At 34.2% G+C, this 9,291-nt stretch overlaps 1 long non-coding RNA gene across 1 annotated transcript; it reads right to left on the bottom strand.

Annotated features, from left to right (window-relative positions):
• Nucleotides 1–383: 383 nt before the first annotated feature.
• Nucleotides 384–6,328, bottom strand: LOC126830013 (uncharacterized). The gene is made up of 3 exons (XR_007683657.2): nt 4,979–6,328; nt 1,898–2,030; nt 384–1,197 (listed from the first exon to the last, which is right to left on the bottom strand). It is a non-coding gene; the product is annotated as an uncharacterized LOC126830013 (long non-coding RNA).
• Between the last annotated feature and the right edge of the window lie 2,963 nt (nt 6,329–9,291).

Raw genomic sequence — 9,291 nt, 5'->3', positions numbered from 1 at the left:
CCTTAATGTAGGTCAAGGTTTTTTGTAATTCTGGGTGTATTTGATCTACATTTGGTTTCTAGTAATGCCTATTAAATACTTTATGATTTCCGACCAAATTCTAAGTGATTTATATGTCAGTTTACTTGCTATATTATACATACATATTTGAAGAGAATTAAAATCTAATTGTGTTTTGGAAGAAAATTTAACATTAATAACAAAAAATAAATATTTAAAAATTGGGTCAAATGCATTCTTTCCCAGAAGTATAAAATAAATTGATGCTTGGGTTCTCTTGTTGTTATCATACACCAAATACTCTTTCAAGGGTGTTCCAACCTAAAAAATAAAAAGTAGGCAATAAGAATACAATGTTTAAATAAACAATTTATTTTGCCACATCGAGACTGAGTCTCTATTTGGTTTCAACTTTGCGTAACGCTTATTGTGTCTTGTCCACTTAAAGACCCAGGCAGATTATTATGCTCAAATCAAATGGGTTAAAAGTCAGAAAAATGAAATGAAATGGGGTTTAACGTCCTACTGTTCTGCTCCTATACTGGGCTAATAATGACGGGCATATGCCACACAGTGTGCTATGAGGGAATTTTTGCCCGGGCAGCGGCACTATCATCTATTCTTATATCGAATTCCAACTGCCAGGGGATCTTTTACGTGCATTCCAATATTCGTCTCATCGGAAGGACTAGACAGCTGTCATTGTCAGGCCAAGTCAGAAAAAAGTCTTGAGATTTGGGACTGAAGTCTCATAATAGGTCAACTATTCACCCGGTTCATACATGTATTGTCTGCAAATCCAGATTCCCTACTATATCATTGGCAGCACCTATTTACTTGGCAATGTCTAATTATTTTTGGACCCATTCTTATTTTATTTCCATTGACAACAAATTGGATATTACCCTTTAAAATCTATTGAAATCTATTTGAAAAGTAAAATATTGTCCATCATTATTTTACTGCTATTTACTGTAATGGATGTGATTGGCAAAAATCAAGCATGCCAAGTACTTGAAATAGCTGAGTCCTAGGCATTGCCCCAAGAAGAATAACTAGATTACCAAGCAAGTGTATAGAACTAGTTGATGATTAAAAATACAAATATGTATGTTACTTACATTTTACCTGATTATCAAGCTCTGTGAGAAAAAGTTTCCATAATATGAATAGCCATTTTCAACTGTCTTGATCTTTCTGATGTAGTTAACGGAGAAAAAAAAACATACTATGTATTAGTTGACTTAAATCGACTCGACAGTTAAAAGATGAAAGTTTTAATTTAATTACATTGTATTGTAATGTGTTGGTTTGCTTTGTCACAGATGAGACAAAATGAAAAAAATGAAATGGAATGGGGTTCGGCGTCCTACTGTTCAGCTCCGACTGGGCTAATGAGGTTGGGCATATGCCATACAGTGTGCTATGAGAGAAATTTTGCCGGGTACCGTGACCCTAAGGCCTACTCTTGTATCAAATTCTAACTGCCAGGGGCTATTTTACATGCACGCCAATGTGTACACGGGACCACGTTTTTTTGTTCAATCTGAACGACTAGACAGCTGTCCTTGTAAGGCCCTCCGTTCTGCATTGTCTTACTGCAAACCCGCGACCTTAAAATATGCGAACCAGTGTCTAACCCACTTGGTCACCGTAGGTCCCCACAGATGAGATAGTCATATCTACATGTATCTGGACATAAGTAAGATTCTGTCTGTGCACATACATGTACTTCACAGTTTTACTATACTAAACTGAATTTTAAATTCCAAATAATAAAATGAAATTAAGGTTTATGTCACATCAGCTCCAACCGGGCTATATTGTGCCAAACACATTATGGTGAGATTCTAAAATACCACAACAACAATCTTTTCTATTAGAATTGAACACTCACCCTCAAAAAACAACTATGAGAAATCATAGGTGCTCAAATCACCATTTCTTCAGCTCTTTTTTTTCCCATATTTGGGTTTTTTGACTTATTTTATTATATGATCTTTGATTTGCTATGGCATCTAATATGGAAACTGAAAAATATAAATATGTGACATGTAATTAACTGTTTAAGATACCTTACCATATACAAACTGTGTGATATCTAAAACCATTTGAATCCCGAAGATCTTACCGAAGCCGTGAAAATCTGTTTTAATAACCCTTGTTTGTCATGTGACTGGACTGTCACAGTAATTAGAAGAGAGCCATGTGGCTTAGTGTGTAAGGCACTGGCTTGCTACCCGGGAGTTTGTAGGTTTGCTCCCAGTGTTGACCGAGAAAGCTCATTTGGATTTTTTAGCATGGATTCCCTGTCTAGTCGTCATGGTGACTAAGTGGGTAAGACGCTGGCTCGCTAGCCTGGAGGTAGGGTGTTCGATCCCTGCATTGGCCGAGAAAGTTCACCCAGATTTTCCGGCGTGGTTCCCCCTTGTCAGTGATGCAGGATGGAGGGCCTGACAAGGACAGTTGTCTAGTCATTCGGATGATACGAAAAAACGAGGTCCCGTGTACACGTTGGCGTCCACGTAAAAGATCCCTTGACAGTTGGAATTCGATAGACCGCAGTGCCGCTGTCCGGGCAAAATTTCCCTCATAGCACACTGTGTGGTGTATGCCTGTCTTCATTAGCCCAGTTCGGAGCAAAATAGTAGGACGTTAAACCCCATTTCATTTCTAGTAGTTTCAATGGAACACAAAACCTGAGGTCCAATTGGCGTGCATTTAAGCCGATAGTATGGTAGTTGGAATTTGTTGGCTGTAGCACCCGTGTCACAGTTCGACTGCTAGTTTGTGATACCCACTCGATATAAATGAGTGGTGATTGGCTAATGAATTCTAAAATCAGACGAATGCTTCGGCGAAGCGGACAGCAGGACACACCACTCAAATACAATTCGACCAAATATATTAAACATGTTTGATTCGGGCGTATGTCAGTGGATAAACTAGGTGAAGTTTAGCGCCAATTGATTCAGCCGAATCCTTTGGCTAGTTTATCCAGTACTGACGATTTAAGTTTGTACTTTCTTTATATGCAAATATCACATTTTTTGAAAGAGGCTGTAGGCCTACTTTCTTTATATGCAAATATCTTATTTGAAATAGGCCATTATTATGTGATTCCCCACTTGAATGTGACTAGGAATAAGGTCGCCTGTCCAGCCTTGTGGGTTTTCTCCGGGTCCTCCGGTTTCCTCCCTTTGCTAAATACCCCTAGGGTGTATTCGAAACAGTGTTCCGGTGCAGAGAACGGACGGAGAATGGGTTCTTGTCGGACTTGAGCAGTCTGGAATGCGTTCACGAACACGTTCCCGTTCTCAAATCCCACACTACCTCATAGCTGGTGTGAGGGAGAACAAACATGGTCGACGCATCGATAACTGCTGAGAAAACAGCATCATGGGTGCATTTATTAATTTAAAAGTTTAATACCGTTCGAAAATTGGATGTAGTATGTGGCCAGTATAACATCAAATAAGTTAGGTTGCCAGGCAACGAAACATATGCGTTCACGAACACGTTCCCGTTCTCAAATCCCACACTACCTCATAGCTGGTGTGAGGGAGAACAAACATGGTCGACGCATCGATAACTGCTGAGAAAACAGCATCATGGGTGCATTTATTAATTTAAAAGTTTAATACCGTTCGAAAATTGGATGTAGTATGTGGCCAGTATAACATCAAATAAGTTAGGTTGCCAGGCAACGAAACATATGCCCACAGCAGTTTAATCGTTTGCTCAGTCAACAGGGATTGTCGCATATTCATTCTTTTGTAGGTAATGTGGGCATTTACAAGAAAAGATTATAATTTTTGTCGTTTGTGGGTTTACAAAGGTTCTACAAACTGAAACAAGGGCCTTAATTGTTGAAATTTGACAGATTTTTTTGTTTTGTGTTTTACTAATTTAAATAATGCATACAAATCGGATGATAATTTTGTTGTTCGCGCATTCACAAGGTTCGAAAAAGTGAAACAAGGGCCACAACTCTAGACATAATTCACGGAAATCGCAGAAATTTAATAGACGTCTTCGTTTTACTAATTTAAAAGATGCAAATGAATTTCACAAAGTGAAACAAGGGCCATAACTCCAGAAGAAACTAACGGAAATTATTGAAATTAAATAGGATTCATCTCATTAAAATAAACAACATATCAATTTCAAAATAATCAGGTCTGTAGACGACGGACAAACCTACGGACGAGGGCGATGACAATATGCGACCACATTTCCATGTGGGCGTATCAAAAGGTGATGTAATCGTCATCCAAAGAATTGAAAAGGAGTAAAATGGAGTCATAATTTATCATAAGTATGCCTAATAGCGAAGTCAATACCAAACAAGTTATCGTAACAGATTGTATAAATTTAATTCATCTTGTTACCATGGATACCGTTCTCTCATGTTCGAGACTCATGAAAGTGTTTTCATGTTCTTCAGCCGTTCTCGAACCTGCGCGAACACTGTTTCTAATACACTCCTACGGTACGCGCAAGCAAATCATTCAAATAAAATTGAACAATATTAGCCTCAAAATTACCTAGCGCCAGTAAGTATAAAGGATCTATCCGACAAACACTAACAACAACTCTAGGTTTATGCAGAATTAATATAACACAACATACACAGATGGCAATAGAATGAGACAGTGTTCAGGAAAAGGGCGGAAACGGAAGAAGACTACCCGTCCTACTTGATTCTAGGACATAAAGCATGGGCCTACTTGATTCGACCTTGTCTGCGATATCACCTCGGTGGAAGCGGACGTAAAATACAACTAACCCATCATTGATTCGACCAATTTAATACAAGGAAATGAATGGCATAGTTTGTGTCAAGTGAATTTAGTGAATTTTAAACCCCATTTACTCGCCCTCTCTCTACAGAGATAAATACTTTTCCTGTTACATACAATAACAATTATTGGCCATTATTTAAAAAATATATTAAAAGGAAATGAAATTCTGTTACCTGTTTTTCTTTGTGTAGTACATATGCTAACATCAATGACTGGAAAAAAAATAACGAAACTGTAGAGAAACTTCTGAATCATTGAAAGTCTAATTATTAGGCCTACACATTGATGACATTGATATAAAAAAAAGGCTGATTTGTTTGTTGTTGTTTTTTTCTTTTACAGAAATATTAAGATTACATTTCAAATAAACAACTAACACAAAAGTTAGTATCTAGCTATAGTCCATGTCTGGATATACATTTCTCCTTTTTTTTGGCCCGAACGTCTATAAAAATCAAAGATGGCGGCCAATAATTGCAACCGGGCATTACTATAAAATCAAGACAGATTCTTACCTGCTGGTCCTAGTCGGGGGTTTCTTGCAATTATAAGTATTTGAACAACGGTGTAGCGCCGATTAGCTAATAATAATTAAGCACGATTTCAGAAAAATTAAGACAGATTCATTAGATTGCTGAATTAGCGGAACACTTTTAGAACACATCAAAAAAAATTTCTTTGTGGCGCCATTATATAAATAGAATTTCGGTGCAGTCAGTGGCAGTGGTTCTAAATCTGACTGTTTTAAACGAAACGAATTATTATATACATAGAAGCAATATATACATGCTAAATTAAATACACGGTTTTATTTTTTGTAAAAATTTACAAACCTGCGGTCTGGTATTCTATGTGACCATTATAATTTTTTTTTTAAAAATATCACGGCTAAAGCACTCTGTTGATGCTAACGTCACTACATCTAACTGAATGTCGCTGATATAATATCAAAGAAAGAATTTGTCGCAATGACTAAAGTATAGATACTTCTTCTTAGTTAGTTGTATTTTACGCCCGCTTCCACCGAAGTGATATCGCAGACAAAAAGTATAGATAACTTGGAGAACCATTATATCAATAAGTCGATTATGAGATACACGTGGATGATCAATTAAATTTGATTGGTTACTTTTCAGTTAACCAATACTGTCCAATTTCGATTACATCAACCAATTACATTATTAAGAGTTTTACTCATTTTTTTTGTTCATTGCACATTGAATCAATTTTCGAAAACACCAGGGTGCTGAAAATCACATGTACACTATATATTCATTTGGTCTATCAGTTTATTGGGTCAATAAAAAAAGACAGACATTTTAACTATACAGACAACTTAACACCAATTAACATTCAAGTCTGTCTGGCAATTGTCTGATTAATTGGTACTCACTCCCTTCCAGTGATTTTCGAGATGTGAATTAAGCCCTTTATTACTTTTCTTAAAACTTGACGACTCCCGAATTCAGACTTTGTATGGAGTTTTTTTCTTAAAAAGAAAACAAATCGTGGAAGGTACACATTACTTGTGTAAATGATATGAAAAAACACACAAGATTTTATAAATCGACACAAGTTTGTGTTAATGCAATGCAAAACAACACATAACTTGTGTAGATTAGTTTTAACACAAGTACTTGTGTTGAGATCCAACACAAGTGTTTTTTCAGTGTAGGTCGACACTTAAATTATGTGCTACAAAAATTCTATATAAACAATACCAGGACAAAATTATTTCATGATTTGAGTGATAGAAATAAAACGGAAGTTACAAGATTAACATATATACTAACATTTTAACGTATCTTCAACACACAAAATAATTGTGTTGGTATAGTATGTATACCATAAGAATTGATTGTGGTTTCAACTACTCAAGCTATTTGGCATAAAAAAACGGAAGTGACGCATGCAGTGAAAGAAATCAGAAATAATAATTTACAAAGAGTTTTTCTAGCTGATAAGGGATAAGTTTGAAATTAATCGGCTTAATTTATTCATTTTTGCTTCTAGGTGGATTCTTTCATCGCGTACGTCACTTCCCTTTTTTTCTATATATGGTGGTGCTACTGTGTGGACAGCTACTAGATTTTAAAAAAAAAAAAATAAACGCTATCTATTTCTCCAGGGACGGAATTATATCTGGATGTAGAAGTGATTAATTATTTCTATATATGGTTCAGTTCACTTCATAATTAGTAAAAATAAGCGACTGATATGCACTCGCCACGTAGTTCTTGTTTAGACCATTTAATTAATAGCAAAATATCACCAGGCAGAAACAAATAAAGACATATCTAAGAATTAACACTATTCTGCATCGACCACGAGATGACATTAATGTTGGGTATAAAGATATTCGATTTTACTCACAGTTTTTTTTTTATATTTTCTATAGATATTCTAGGGTAATCTATATATGACTATAGAGCTTTTTACAATACACGTCAAAGGAATATGCGGATATAGAAATTGCACTGTACTCTGAAATTTACTGGTGTGTTTAGTTATTTATTTGCTTATTATTTTATGGCAATAATCTTTTCATAAATATACTCTCGGACATGCAAATTATAATCGATCTATAGATTGACAATTATAACATATTTTTGAAATCCGCAATATTCCGTAGTAACGATTATAGTCTTAACAGCAGAAAAAAGTAGAATGAACAAAGATATATCAATCTTAATACACCATAACGTAAGTTACAACGATCTAAAGTTTACGATAATTTGGTGGATGTAAAATGTCTTCCTGGCCACATTATGTCAAGGTCATTTCGATATAGGATGTTCAGATCCTAGTATTCTAACCTTGGAGATTCATTGGTTCATAAGTAGAAAGGCGAAATAAGTCATTTGGGAGAGAAAGGTTTTTAAAACTAACCAGGGATGTAATAATAAATTGTTTTATACGTACCTGCACCAACCCACCTTACTTTCTATAGATTTCACTACGTCATCTTTATTGTCACCTCACCTGAAGGATAATTCGTTTCTGCCCATGGACATGCCGTTTAATATGATAGCTAGCCTTGTTTATTTTTCATTTTAATCTTTAAATCACTATCAAATAACCCTTTACACCCCTGACCATTGGTCTTCTGGTGCAGTAGATCCGTGCAGATATTTGGGAAATTTCAAACAATTATGCGCCCATCACCTGTTTACATGAATTTATTAATCATGCTGGAAGTAGATACTACAATCACAGACTTGTCTTTTTAACTAATGAACGGCCATAAATTCTCTATTGATGTCTAATATAGGTAACTATACATCAACACATATCGGAATGAGGTTTTGATATTCCAAGCAACTAAACCCCCAGACTTTATAAATAAGTAAAAGATGTCAAACCACGACAACCTGCCATTCGGACCTCCAATTTTCCCATGTCAAGTAACTACACCCCAATCTCTGTAAAGACGTGCATAACACCAATGGCAAACAAACTACGAGAAAAGAAATAAATAAAAAAAAATGTTGTTTTGTTTATAAAAATGTTTTATTATATTACACATTATATACAATCAGATTCTCGTGTTGGGTATACATCATATTATATACATCATCAAAATGTATATAAATAACATTTAGAGTATTACTTATATTATTACATATTGCATTAAAAACAAGAGCATCATTAAACATAAATTATTTATATTTTGATTTGTATAAAGGATAAACAACATTCATTAAGACATTTGCATTTAAGTACATGTAAGAATATATTTTTGATTACAAAATTCTTCACATTTCACGAAAAACGAAATGCATAAAATATCATTTAAATACGATTATAAAAGAGGTAGCCTATGCATATGAATATATAACCGATCAATATCGTAATTATATAATTTTTTTTTTTTTAAAAAGTTAAAGGGAAATTGTTAGTGTTTTTCTTTTTAAATTTTATGATTTTAAATAACTACATATGATCAAGTTCTTTTCAAATGACACTGAATAATTCATATAAGTCAAGGGTTTAAATTTCCTATGGCCCATTTCGTCTAACAATAACCAAAAAGTAATGAAGCCGGTATTGTAAACATGACTCCCTTTAAAAATCGTTTATTTAGGCTACTATTGTAAAATGTTTTGTTTAATGTATTATCCATTTACACCGGTTAATATTACAGACAATTTAGTTGTAATGCAGTATTATGAAAAACAGTAACTGGTATGACGTCACCAATTGAAGTTAATCGTCGTAAAGATACGAAACGAGGATTTCATTGAGACAATAATTCCAAATAAATAACTTTAAAAATTAAAAATAATTAACAAACAAAAAAAAAAAAAAAAAAACCAATCAAAATAAAAAATATATAATGATATATATCACAACAATGTAAAACCTTTAACAAAAAATAATTCAAAATAAAAGGTGTATAAAAAAATTGAATTTGATATATTTTTTTTTTGTAGAATAATTGAAGATTTTGTTCTTTTAGACATAATAATAATCGAATATCACAATT

This window comes from Patella vulgata, chromosome 8 (assembly GCF_932274485.2).
Source record: "Patella vulgata chromosome 8, xgPatVulg1.2, whole genome shotgun sequence".
NCBI lineage: Eukaryota > Metazoa > Mollusca > Gastropoda > Patellidae > Patella > Patella vulgata.
The sequence above is the reverse complement of the archived record's forward strand: the minus strand, read 5'-3'. Positions and strand labels throughout refer to the sequence as shown.